Raw genomic sequence first — 10,100 nt, 5'->3', positions numbered from 1 at the left:
CTGGGCCAATTGTGCGCCGCCCTACTAATCCCAGACTGTAGCTTTAATGCCAGTACCATCCATTCCAAGTAGTTGGGCTAAGGCAGACAGGAGTCTGCACTGTATACAAAGTCAGTGAGAGCTCTGGAATAGACATCCTAGCTGGAGGCCACAAAAGCACACACTAATGTATCTTCTCTCTCCATATTTTATGAAACCAATCATTTGGAGCTTCTGCTTCTCTTTTTATGTCTTAAATTTTAACGTCTAAACAGAGAAAAAATGTAAATGCAACATGTAAAGTGTTGGTCCCATGTTTCATGAGCTGAAATAAAATATCCCAGAAATGTTCCATGAGCACAAAAAGCTTATTTCTCTCAAATTCTGTGCACAAATTTGTTTACATCCCTGTTAGTGAGCATTTCTCCTTTGCCAAGCTAATTCATCCATCTGACAGGTGTGGCATATCAAGAAGCTGATTAAACAGCATGATCATTACACAGGTGCACCTTGTACCGTTAGGTCACACAACACAATGCCACAGATGTCTGACGTTTTTAGGGAGCATGCAATTGGCATGCTGACTGCAGGAATGTCCACCAGAGCTGTTGCCAGGGAATTGAATTTGGCAGTACGTCCAACCGTTCTCACAACTGCAGACCACATGTAACCACACCTCCACATCCAGCTTCTTCATCTCCAGGATCGTCTGAGACCAGCCACCCAAGACAGCTGATGAAACCGTGAATAAAATCTACACAAACTGTAAGAAACATTGTGAGTGAAGCTCATCTGCTTGCTCATCGTCCTCACCAAGGTCTTGATATGAATGCAGTTTGGCATACTAACCAAATTCAGTAGGCAAAGGCTCACCTATGATGGCCACTAGCATGCTGGAGAAGATGGCATTGTGTTGGTGAGTGGTTTGCTGAAGTCAACATTGTGAACAGATGGTATGTGGTATGGGCAGGCATAAGTTATGGACCATGAACACAATTGCATTTTATCAATGGCAATTTGAATGCACATAGATACCGTGACGAGATAATGAGGCCCATTGTAGTGCCATTAATCCCCCACCATCACCTCATGTTTCAGCATGATACCGCACAGCCCCATGTCGCAAGGATCTGTAAACAATTCCTGGAGGCTGAAATTGTCCCAGTTCTTCCATGGCCTGCATACTCACTAGACATGTCACCCATGTTTGGGATGTTCTGGATCGACATGTACGACAGCGTGTTCCAGTTCCCGCCAATTTTCAGCAACTTTGCACAGCCATTGAAGAGGAGTGGGACAACATTCCACAGGCCACGATCAACAGCCAGATCAACTCTATGAAAAAGGAGATGTGTCGTACTGCATGAGGCAAATGGTGGTCACATCAGACACTGACGGCCCTACTTTTTTTTAAAGCTATCTGACCAAAATATGCACATCTGTATTCCCAGTCATATGAAATCCATAGATTAGGGCCTCATGAATTTATTTAAATTGACTGAATTGTAGCTCAGTAAAATCTTAGAAATGATTGTTTTTTAAAATATTTTTCTCAAGAATCGATGACTACCATCGATGAGTCAAGGTAAAAAGCTTAGAAGGCAACTCCCATAACCATATTAAGACCGCCATTGATAAATAGTCTAAGCATTCCGTTGTAATATTTTTATGTCAAGTCAACGAATCTAAAGACCTCCCCGCATGAGTAAGTTTTTCTTTCTGGCTGGGCCACTTTGCATTATCCACCACAGTGTCATGTTTCATTTCTATAAGTGTTGACTCACTACTCAACAAAATGGGCAAGCAGTGTTCACAACTCTCTCAGGCTACAGTAGGTGCAACAGCCTGTCTCAAACACAAAATGGAATCAATTTGCCTCTCATTGCCGCCACTATCAGCTCATTACTACAGCCAGATGCGTCGGGTCTCGGTTACTCCTTTGAGTGCGGCTGAGAAGAATTCATTACATTTGCACAGTAGAAAAAAGTGACGTGTACGCCTTAGGTGAAAGCCTTGTGTATTGTTTACCTGTCTTTCCATAATATGTCTCACATTTCCCGAGATACTACATTTTGGTGCATTATTTACACGTATAAAATGGGTAGTTTGGATCCTGGAAGCTGCTTTTTTTGATAGGCGTTAGTTATTCACGATAATCCACGGGTAATGCCTGCAGAGCCTTCCTGACCTGGGTTCAAATACAGTGTCAAATAATTCACCTGGGCTTGATTGAGCTATTGTGGAGAAATGGACCAAAACAGTAGCCGTAAAAGTGCAAACCTCTCCCCTTTTTTCATATGCTTCATAAACAGTGAAATTCTTACTTAACAATGAATGCAGTGAGAAAAAATATAAAATGAATTAAAACACAAGGAATAAATACACAATGAGTAATGTTATCTTTGCTATATACATGGGGTACTAGTACCAAGTCGATGTGCATGGGTAAGAGGTAATTGAGGTAAATATGTACATATACATTACCTTTGGAAAGTATTCAGACCCCTTGACTTTTTCCACATTTTGTTACATTACAGCCTTATTTTAAAATGTATTAAATCGTTTCTTTCCTCATCAATTCAAACACAATTCCCCATAATGACAAAGCAAAAACAGGTTTATAGATATTTTTGCTAATTTATCATGAAAAAAAACTGAAATATTACATTTACATAAGTATTCAGACCCGTTACTCAGTACTTTGTTGAAGCACCTAAGGCAGCGATTACAGCCTTGAGTCTTCTTGGGTATGACGCTACAAATTCACACCTGAATTTAGGGAGTTTCTCCCATTCTTCTCTGCAGATCATCTTAAGCTCAGTTAGGTTGGATGGGGAGCATCGCTGCACAGCAATTTTCAGGTCTTTCCAGAGATGTTTTATCAGGTTCAAGTCTGGGCCACTCAAGGAAATTCAGCCATTCCTGTGTTGTCTTGGCTGTGTGCTTAGGGTCGTTGTCCTGTTGGAAGGTGAACCATCTGAGGTCCTGAGTGCTCTGGAGCAGGTTTTCATCATGGACCTCTGTACTTTGCTCCGTTCATCTTTGCCTAGATCCTGACAAGTCTTCCAGTCCCTGCCGCTGAAAAACATCCCCATAGCATGATGCTGCCACCACCATGCTTCACTGTAGAGATGGTGCCAGGTTTCCTCCAGGCGTGAAGCTTGGCATTCATGCCAAAGAGTTCAATCTAGGTTTCATCAGACCAGAGAATCTTGTTTCTCATGGTCTGAGAGTCATTAGGTGCCTTTTGGCAAACTCCAAGCAGGCTGTCATGTGCCTTAACTGGGAAGTGGCTTCTATCTGGCAACTTTACCATAAAGACCTGATTGGTGGTGTGCTGCAAAGATAGTTGTCCTTCTAGAAGGTTCTTCCATCTCCACAGAATAACTCTAGAGCTCTGTCAGTGACCATTGGGTTCTTGGTCACCTCCCTGACCAAGGCCCTTCTCCCCTGATTGCTCAGTTTGACCGGGCGGCAAGCTCCAGGAAGGGTCTTGGTGGTTCCAAACTTCTTCCATTTAAGAATGAGGGAGGCAACTTCAATGCTGCAGAAGTGTTTTGGTACCCTTCCCCAAATCTGTGCCTCGACACAATCCTGTCTCGGAAACTCTACAGACAATGCCTTTGACCTCAAAGCTTAGATTTTGCTCTGACACACACTGTCAACTGTGGGACCTTATATAGACAGGTGTGTGTGTGCTTTTCCAAATCATGTCCAATCAATTGAATTTACCACAAGTGGACTCCAATCAAGTTGTAGAAACATCTGAAGAATGATCAACGTAAACAGGATGCACCTGAGCTCAATTTCGAGTCTCATAGCAAAGGATCTGAACACTGATATAAAAAAGGTATTTCTGTTTTTTATTTTTTATGTGCAAAAACATTCTAAAAACCTGATTTTGCTTTGTCATTATGGGGTATTGTGTGTAGATGGCTGAGGAAATGTTTTTATATAATCCATTTTAGAATAAGGCAGTAACCTAACAAAATGTGAAAAAGTGAAGGTGTCTGAATACTTTCCGAAGGCACTGTAGATAAGGGTAAAGTGACTAGGCAACAGGATAGATAATAAACAGTAGCAGCAGCATATGCGATGAGTCAAAAGAGTGAGTACAAAAAGGTCCTGGTAGCTATTTGGATAACTATTTAGCAGTCTTATGGCTTGGTGTTAGAAGCTGTTCAGGGTCTTGTTGATTCCAGACTTGGTACATCGGTACCACTTGCCGTGCGGTAGCAGAGAGAACAGCCTATAACTTGGGTGTCTTGAGTCAACACATCCAAGGTTACTGTAAACAGAAAAGTTGCAAATCTGATGTTGAAGAGATCTCATTAAACATATTTTACTAATGTAAATCCACCCTTAGTATTTGGACACCAGTGAGCCATTACAGACCATTATGTCAAAGAGCCCAAGACCCTTTGACTGGCTAGTAGGTGGGGATCGTAGAGAAAGCCTGGCTCTAAATCAGTATAAACCTTTGGCCCTCATTATACTTAATTTCCCAAGAGCAGAAGCATAAACTTAACCAGGCTGTTAGCAAGCACAGGCTCTATGAAGCAGCTCCACCACAGGCATACTAACCAGGTGTAATTTCAAATGTTGAGTGAAGTACATCACAAATGTTATGTATGACATAGACATATGCAAAGAAGTTGGACATTTTTATGATTTTATCCATGTCATTAACTTGAACATTTTGGGCCAGTTTCCCAGATCCATCAATTTCATTTTGGTATAAAAATAATGCTCAATTGAGAAACTACAGGAAACTGGTGTCACACCCTGATCTGTTTCACCTGTCTTTGTGCTTGTCTCCACCCCTCTTCAGGTGTCACCCATCTTTCCCCATTATCCACAGTGTACTTATACCTGTGTTCTCTTTTTGTCTGTTTCCAGTTCGTTTTGTTCGTCAAGCCTACCAGCGTTTTCCTCCTTGCACCTGTCTTTTTCTAGTTCCTGTTATCTAGTTTTCCCGGTTTTTATCATTTCTGCCTGCCTGCCTGCCGTTCTGTAGCTTCTCACACCACCCTGGATTATTGACCTCTACCTGCCCTGACCCCGAGACTGCCTGCCCTTCTGTACCTTGTGGACTGATCTGGATTACTGACCTCTGCCTGCCCTTTACCTGTCATTTTGCCTGTCCACTGTTCTAGTAATACACTTTTGTTACTTCGACACTGTCTGCATCTGGGTCTTCTCCTGAAAAGTGATAGCATGAACTGGCCCCTTCGCTTCCGCTGCACGGACCCTGTAACTGCGCGATTGACATTCTCCCAGGCACCACTCCACCCCGTGGACCACTGCACTTTCTGTCATGTCCGGAGACCAAGACTATGGAGACCTACATTGAGGACTCCCTAGTTGCAGTGTTCATCCGTCCTTCTGCCTCCCCCGCCTGCGCCTGTGCATTGACTTCCGGGGCCTCAACATCATCACAGTGAAGAACCGCTACCCACTACTTCTCATCTCCTTGGCCTTCGAGCCACTCCAGGGGGCCACCGTGTTCTCCAAGCTGGAGCTACGGAATGCCTACCATGGTGCGGATACAGGAAGGGGACGAGTGGAAGACTGCCTTCAACACGACCCAGTGGTCACGATGAGTATCTGGTCATAGTCACCTCGATGACATCCTCGTTTTCTCCCGCTCCACCCAAGAACATGTGCTTCACGTCCGACAGGTTCTCCAACACCTGCTAGCGAAACAGATTTGTGAAAGCAGAGAAGTGCGAATTCAATCGCTCCATGATGCCCTCCATTGTTTACATCATCGCTGCAGGGAGTGTACAGATGGATCCCAGGAAGGTGAGAGCAGTGGTGGATTGGCCCCAGCCTATGTCCACAGTGCAACTGCAACATTTCCTAGGATTCAGCAACTTTTATTGCCGCTTTATCCGGGGTTACAGCACCCTGGCTTCCCCCCTGTCTGCACTCACCTCTCCCAAGGTTCCGTTCAAGTGGTCCCCAGCTGCTGACCAGGTGTTCTGGGCTCTCACACACACTTTCACCACAGCTCCCATCTTGGTTCATCCTGACTCGTCCCGCCATTCTGTGATGGAGGCCGATGCTTCGGATGTCGGAGTGGGGGCTGTCCTGTCCCAGCGTTCTGCCCTGGACCTCAAGTTACATCCCTGCACCTTCTTCTCCCATCGCCTCAATGCCACGGAGAGGAACTACAATGTTGGGAATCATGAGATTCTTGCGTTGGAGGAGCGGAGGCACTGGCTGGAGGGGGCGGAATATCCGTTCATTGTGTGGACAGGCCACAAGAACCTGGAATATCTCCGAACCACCAATAAGCTCAATTTCAGGCAAGCTAGGTGGGCCCTGCTTTTCACCTGGTTCAACTTTGTTGCCGCATCCAAGATCTGTGTGCAGAACAAAACTCCCCGGCAAGCTCCGGCTGGTCTCCTTCAACCTCTACCTGTTCCTCACCGTCCCATGTCTCACATATCCCTGGACTTTGTCATTTGTCTCCCCCCATCTGATGGCAAAACCGCCATCCTGACTGTAGTGGACTGGTTTTCCAAAGCTGCCCACTTCATTCCTCTCCCAAAGCTACCCTCTGCCAAAGAGATGCCCAGCTCATGGTGCAGCATGTCTTCCGGATCCATGGACTCCTATTGGACATAGTCTCCGACCAGGGTCCTCAGTTCTCGCCCCAGTTCTGGAAGGCTTTCTACACACTCATTGGGTCGTCGGCCAGCCTGTCCTCCGGTCGGGTTCTACCTCCAACGGCCAGTTGGAGTGAGCCAACCAAGACCTGGAGATGACTCTACGCTGCCTGGTCTCTGCCAAACCTACCACCTGGAGCCAGCAACTAGTGTGGGTCGAATATACCCGCCTCACCCTTCCTTTCTCTAACACGGTTCTCTCGTCCTTTGAGTGTTCCCTGGGTTATCAGCCCCCACTCTTCCCGGAGAAAGAGGAAGAGGACGGCGTAACCTCGGCCTGGTTGTTTGTCTGCTGCTGTCGTCGTACCTGGAACCCGCGTCCCCGGTATTGTCTCAGGCACAGGGTATGGCTTTCCACCCGAGATCTGCCCATCTGGGTGGAGTCCCTCAAACTTTCCCCTTGGTTTATTTAGCCCTTCTACTGTTCGTCTTCTGTTGCCCCGTACCCTCCATATCCATGTCTCATAGCCATTTGTCTCCTGTTTCCACATTAGAGTATCTAGCTGGTGGTTGTAAAATTAGATTTGATTGCCTCAGAAGACATACATTAAAAAACAAGATTAAAACCCTCATCAAACATGATGGAGTAACTGACATCAGACTAGGACTGCATCAAAACATAGTGGTTAAAAATGTCATTGCTGATGGCAGAAATTCCCGTCTGCAGTTTGCAGCATTATGGTTCCTCAGTCATAGGTTACATCCCAAATGGCACCCTATTCCCTATGTAGTGAACTACTTTTGACCAGGGCCTAAAGGGTAGTAGTGAACTACATAGGGAATAGTGTGCAATTTGGAATGCAGACATTGTGTGCTTAAAAAGTCTCATTGCTAATGGCATAAATTCCCATCTGAGGCTTTCAGCATTATGTCATGAAAATCTCTTGCGAAAAAGTGCAAAGCTATGTATGTAAATACAGAAAATATGCAAATACGGGAGGCTTTAGGGTTTCTGCCCATTAAAAATAGACATGGTGCATCAGTGAGTCAAACTTAAGTCAAATCGACTGCCATCCACAGACGATGGACTGTCTTCCCTGAAAGTACAATTTAATGTTGTTGTTGGCAATTACAAAAGGTTTGTTGGATCAATACGTCTCGGGAACAATGAACAATGTGTGAAGATCAGAGTCTTACAAGGTCTAGCTAGCTGTATTCCTTTGACTGAGATGTTTAATCATGCTTGATAAGTAAGTGCTATAAAAATCAGAACCAGCGAGTAAGTATGAATTTTAAAGGTAGATTCAATTATTTCAAAATAATGCTTTATTTTGATAATCGTGGTTAGGCGTTACCACAAAAATAGCTTCTTTGCCAAAAACTATTCCTCAAGCAAGAATTTTGCTTGGACTGTCTGGGAGTGGTCTGAGTGAGGGGCCTAATTGGCCTTATGGGAGGGATATGTAACCTGAAAACTAGCTGTTATTGGCAGGGAGGTTTCAAATTCTCTTTATTGGTCTATTAACTTACACCGCCAGCCCCCATCCCACCAAAACAGGTTTACATTTCAGGCTTTTCAAACAGCTCTTACACTAAAAGCGCAATATCATGATTTCCAAAATGTAACAGTTTTATTCTAACCTCACAGTGTGGACAAAAATTACATTTTTGACTGCACTGGGCATTTAACCCCACAGACTCAAGAGCTATGACATTAACTAAAGAATTAAAACTGGTAATATGTCCTTGAAAAAAAGGCTGCATTAGTTATTATGTACAATAAGGAATGTGATAGGGGTACAGATAAGGCATACTGGGCTTGGGTCAATGATAGATTTCGGTATTGACATCTGCTCAACTCTGAATAACCCTGCCTGTTCAGTCACTTAACCCTGTGTATATTTTATTTTACAATTTTTGTTTTAAAGATAATAACCTACAGCGCCTTCAGAAAGTATTCATACCCCTTGAAATATTCCACATTTTGTTGTGTTACAACCTGAATTCAAAATGGATTAAATAGTTTTTTTCTCTCACCCATATACAGTGCATTCGGAAAGGATTCAGACCCCTTGACTTTTTCCACATTATTTTACGTTACAACCTTATTCTAAAATGGATTAAACACATTTTTTTCTCATCAATCTTCACACAATGCCCCACAATAACAAAACAAAAACATCATATTTACACAAGTATTCAGTACTTTGTTGAAGCACCTGCGATTACAGCCTCGAGTCTTCTTGGGTATGACGCTACAAGCTTGGCACACTTGTATTTGGGGAGTTTCTCCCATTCTTCTCTGCAGATTTTCTCAAGCTCTGTCAGGTTGGATGGGGAGCGTTGTTGCACAGCTACTTTTAGGTCTCTCCAGAGATGTTTGATCTGGTTCAATTCCGGGCTCTGGCTGGGCCACTTAAGGACATTCAGAGACATATCCTGAAGCCACTTCTGTATTGTCTTAGCTGTGTGTTTAGGGACGTTGTCCTGTTAGAAGGTGAACCTTCGCCTGAGTCTGAGGTCCTGAGCGCTCTGGAGCAGGTTTTCATCAAGGATCTCTCTGTACTTTGCTCCGTTCATCTTTCAATCGATCCTGACTAGTCTCCCAGTCCCTGCCAATGAAAAACATACCCACAGCATGATGCTGCCACCACCATGCTTCACCGTAGGGATGGTGGCAGGTTTCCTCCAGATGTGAAGTTTAATTTTCAAGCCAAAGAATTCAATCTTGGTTTCATCAGACCAGATAATCTTGTTTTTCATGGTCTGAGAGTCTTTTAAGCTGGCTGTCATGTGCCTTTTTACATTTTTTGGTACCCTTTCCCAGATCTGTACTTCAACACAAGCTCTATGGACAATCGGAGCTCTATGGACAATTCCTTCGATCTCATGGCTTGGTTTTTGCTTTGACATGCATTGTCAACTATGGGACCTTATATAGACAATCCTGTCTCGGAGCTCTACGGATGATCAATGAAAACAGGATACAAATTAGCTCAATTTCGAGTCTCATAGCAAAGGGTGTGAATAGTTATGTAAAGAAGGTATTTCTGTTTTTAATTTTTAATACATTTTCAAACATTTCTAAAAACCTGTTTTTGCTTTGTCCTTGTGTGTAGATTGATGAGGAAAAATATCAATGTAATCCATTTTAGAATAAGGCTGTGCATCAAGGGGTCTGAATACTTTCGAATGCACTGACATACAATACCCCATAATGACAGGGAAAACCCTTTTTTTTATTTTTAATTTTGCAAATTTATTGAAAATGAAATACAGAAATATTTCATTTACAAAAGTATTCACACTCCTGAGTCAATACATGTTAGAATCACCTTTGGCAGCGATTACAACTTTCTGGGTAAGTCTCTAAGAGTTTTTCACATTATTCTTTAAAAAAATATTCAAGCTCTGTCAATTTGGTTGTTGATTATTGTTAGACAGCCATTTTCAAGTATTTCTATATATTTTGAAGACAATTTTAAGTCAAAACTGTAACTAGGCCAC

Source organism: Oncorhynchus kisutch, linkage group LG6, assembly GCF_002021735.2.
Source record: "Oncorhynchus kisutch isolate 150728-3 linkage group LG6, Okis_V2, whole genome shotgun sequence".
In the NCBI taxonomy this organism is placed as follows: domain Eukaryota; kingdom Metazoa; phylum Chordata; class Actinopteri; order Salmoniformes; family Salmonidae; genus Oncorhynchus; species Oncorhynchus kisutch.
This window is presented reverse-complemented; position numbering follows the sequence as displayed.